This window comes from Colius striatus, chromosome 1 (genome assembly GCF_028858725.1).
Source record: "Colius striatus isolate bColStr4 chromosome 1, bColStr4.1.hap1, whole genome shotgun sequence".
NCBI classification, from domain to species: domain Eukaryota; kingdom Metazoa; phylum Chordata; class Aves; order Coliiformes; family Coliidae; genus Colius; species Colius striatus.
Genome location: NC_084759.1, coordinates 131084441 through 131088893, shown reverse-complemented (window position 1 = coordinate 131088893; position 4453 = coordinate 131084441). Strand labels below are relative to the sequence as shown.

General features: G+C 37.0%; 1 non-coding gene across 1 annotated transcript; it reads left to right on the top strand.

Moving 5' to 3' along the window:
- The first annotated feature begins 1570 nt into the window (after positions 1–1570).
- LOC133624717 (U6 spliceosomal RNA) lies at positions 1571–1676 on the top strand. The gene has a single exon (XR_009818068.1). It is a non-coding gene; the product is annotated as a U6 spliceosomal RNA (small nuclear RNA).
- Positions 1677–4453: the final 2777 nt, after the last annotated feature.

Genomic DNA, 4453 nt, shown 5'->3' with positions numbered 1-4453 from the left:
ATGGCTAAGTCAGTAGCTTATGGAGTCATATTCAAGTCTGCAATAAGCTGCATATAGTCTGTAGTAAGACAGGAGAAATTTTTGACCACATAAGAAAAATGCTGAGAGTGATCTAGCCTACAAGAGCTTACAATGGAAAGTACTAGGTCAATACACTAATACCAATAAAACCTATATATGATAACAGCATTCAAATGCTCTAAGTATTTTTGTATTATGAAAAAATTGATGAGCTTTAGTGGCATTTGAGTGTACTGAATGAATGACCACGTGGTCAAAATCTTGAAACTACAATTAGGAATAAATTATCATCCCCTTCACGAACATCTATGTGTAAGCAATGCCTATTTTTTCTCATCACTCTGGTATATTTTTAAAAAAATATGATGGTTAATTGAAAATAGATATTTTTTCCATATGGCCTGGAACAAAGTTTTGGATAAACAAAAGACTGAACCGTCTGGAAACAACAGATGGCAGTGTTTTAAAGATGAAGAGATGAAAACTTGGTGAACCAGTGCTGAACATCAATAGTAACCTGTGATGGAGGCAGCACACTTGTACCTGGGATTTTAACTCTACCAGAATTCTACGGGATGGACACAAGTAGTCAAAGTAGAGAACTTAATTTAAAAAAAAATTAAAAGGAGGACAGTGAACTACCTGTCATATTCCAGCAGCCAGACACAGTCTCCTTGCTTTTAATTTCAGCAGTATCCTTTTTGGCTGAAAATAATGTTTCCAAATCAATTGACAGATGTAGGAGATTTTATACTACCAGTGTAAAGGGTTAATCTATTTCTAATACTTCTTTACTTAAAATCCTGGGAGAAACATTCAAAGAGGACAAGAATGGAAAATGCAAAAGACATATTAAAAGTTTAACATTCATGTGATAACAATAATATGTAATAAATAAATAAAGAACCTACCCTATCCTTTTTGCATATACCACCATCACGTATTTGTCCATAACTAGTTACCATGTAAAATAATACATATACCACACATTTAGCCATGATTTAAAAGAATATTTCCTTAACATATTTAGATAAGTGTAGATTCATTTGAGTAATACCACATAAGGCAAATGGAGAATTGGTCTCAATTTTTACTGAAAGTTATGCCAGTATTGAAAGGATATTCCAAGCTAGCTCAGGGGCTGGCTGGAAGAACACTTTCTTCACTCACTGTAACACTTCAGCACCATTTCTGCATAATTTTTTGTGAGATATCTAATGTTTTACAGAGAAACTTCTAAAGCAGAGAAGTAAACAATCCATCTTTTACATTTGTCACTGATAATTTGTATTTATTTGTGGAGATGGAAGAAATGAAGAGGGGAAAGCAAAAACCATAAACAAACTAAAAGATCTGAGATAGCAACAAGAGTAATTTAGTTTAAATCTTCCTACTCATATTTAAAACAGTAGACTTCTATCAGTTGCCCTAGGCAAAGAATCTGACCTACCACTTTTTATGGAAAGGATAAAAAAATAACATTGCCATCTGCTTTCAAAACTTATGTATAAACTTATGTACAATGTCTAAGATGGGACAATAATGTCATGTGCTTGCTTCAGCAACACGTATACTAAAATTGGAAGGATACAGAGAAGATTAGCATGGCCCTGCACAAACGTGACACACAAATTTGTGAAGAGTTCCATATTTTTGAGGGACCAGAGACTGTTGAAGGGGGACTGTTGATTGATGGCTGGCTGAACATGAGTCAGCAGTGTACCCAGGTGGCCAAGGCGGCCAATGGCATCCTGACCTTTACCAGGAACAGTGTTGTCAGCAGAAGTAGGGAGGTGATCATTCCCCCTACTCAGCATTGGTGAGGCCACACCTCAAATATTGTGTTCAGTTTTGGGCCCCTATCTACAAGAAAGACATTGAGGTGCTGGAGAGGATACAGAGGTGAGCTACCAAGCTAGTAAAGGATCTGGAATATGTTTCATATGAGGAACAGCTGAGGGATCTGTTTAGCCAGGAGGAAAGAAGGCTCAGGGGAGACCTTGTTGCTCTCTATAGCTATCTGAAAGGAAGTTGTAGCGAGGTCGAGGTTGGTCTGTTCTCCCAAGTAGCAAGCAATAGAACAGGGGGAAATAGCCTCAAATTGTACCAGGGAAGGTTCAGGAATTAGGAGGAATTTCTTTCCTGAAAGAATTGTCAGTCATTGGAACGATCTGCCCAGGGAGGTGCTGGAGTCATCAACCCTGGAAATGTTTAAGAGACAGTTGGATTTTGCACTTATGGAAGTAGTTAATACGGCTGGGACAAAGCCTGGACTCGATGATCTTAAAGCTCTCTTCCAGCTGAAATAATTCTATGATTCTATGATTCTACATCATGCCTTCAGCAGTGGCAATGTTAGAAATCAGATATTGCTTATATTGCTCTACAGGTTAGGCTTATCCAAGCAAAAGCCTATTCAATAAGCAGTGCTGTCACCAAAAATGATGTGTATTATACTGATGACAGTCTACCTGCAAATGTTTAGTTCTACTGATGCAGATAATACTCTCCAACTCCTTTTCTCAGATGCACCAACATCAAGATGCTGGGGATACACAAGGCAGGTGTGAAAAGGGGAAGTAAAAAATAGTCTTTCAGTGCCTTTTTGTGCTTTATTCATTTCAGTAATGTGGGATACCTTTGTTTCTGTCTCAGCTGAGAAGGGCTAGATGTAAAATATCCTTTTGAGCCTTGCTCCTCAGGGCAGAGGCAAAAAGCTATCATGCGTTACTGGTATTTCTATTTTATTATTCAGGTTTCACCTTCAATTTTGAGACTCGATTGCCTCCTCTGTCTCTATAGACAGACTGTTAAAATACAGTCCATCATTCTCATAGTTGGATGCTTGAGTTAAGCCACAGCAGGAGATATTTTATCACTCTTAAGTACAGATTGACTTTTGTGAGAATGTGCAAGTTTGTGCAGTTACAGTTTTATGCAATAATCATATGATTATCATTAATACACTTCAATGTCCACATTAAGAGAAATTCTGTTAAAATACAATATATCTTATACACACTTTTCCTGCAGTAGAGCTAAGATTCTGAAGATATTTTATGTGCGATTTTTTTAATTCATGCTCTTGTACTTCTTTTGTCTTTAAAAGTAATTTTTAATTTCCCCAACTTGATATACATGGCTTTTTTAATCATTTAATTGTTTTTATAAACCTTTTGTTCACGTGTTGCTGGTACAGGCTTCTAAACTTTCTCCCAGCTTCATGGAAATTTGTGTTTGGGAATCACACAAACCATGGATATGCAGAAGCACATACTAAAAAAACTATCCTTCCTGAAGACCAGTGTTAGGACATTCAGTAACAGCAGAGATTTACTGTTAGTAGCAAAGTACTGCTGAGAGAACTAAATTCTGAATTTTAATAGAAACTCTTGTCTGAGCACAATGATGTATTGTAGCCTGTTCAACAACTGCCACACAGGTGTTTTGCACATTTATATCTCACCTTGAATTTGTGTTTTATTTTATGTAATTTGTATTGCTGGGCTCCTTCTTCAAAGTTAACCTGAGTTACTCTGGGTTTCCACAGAAAGGGAGCAGGAATAGACGTGGATAGTGTCTCAGCAGTATGTATACAGAGAGGATGAGAACTGGATTTTCTTACTGGATTTTTGAACCAGAGAGTTCTCTCACTTCTGCTTTGTTTATGTGGTTGATCTATGCCAGCATCTGAGAGGACAAGTGGTCACTGAAAAGGGATGCCTAGTCTTCATATGCATGCCGCTGTATTGCAAAACCATGCATTGCCTTCAGCATATGTGTGTTTTAAGCTGTTTACTAGCAGTTGGAATGCAACCCATTAGGCTTTAGGCAAACTTTGTTAACAAAATCTGAAGAGCAATGGATCTCCTGGGCTGCCTGAATTGCTTGAAAAGCAAGTTTATGACTAATACATTTCCTCAGGATTGGATTAAAGATGATAATTTCAACTCTCCTTAAAATGAAAATTCCTCCAAAAGCAAGAGGATGTAGTCTTGCTAGTAGAGCTGACACATTTAAAATTTTTGCCAGGAATTGAAAAGCCTTGATGTCTTTTAAATAGGTGGAATCAGGTCCGACCCTCTTGGAGTCGAAGGAGGTAGTTGTAAGATAAGGCAGGAAGGACCTCAACATCAGGATTTATAACATTTTACTGCTCAAATGACATTCAGACTTTATGTTACAATTGACTATAACTCCTTTTATCCACTAATTGTGTAATTCACTCAAAAGAGCAACCAGATTGGTTTCATCTGTTACATACAGTATGGGCCAAACCCCAGGGAAATATTTCCCTTGGCTCATCCCAAGAAAAACATTCACACATGCTGTTTATTTTTATATTCTCAAATACTACTTTTATCTTATGTTTTAGCTAGATATTCCTTTAAACTTTCTCCTATGATTACTTGTCCTTTTGGTATCTCTTAAT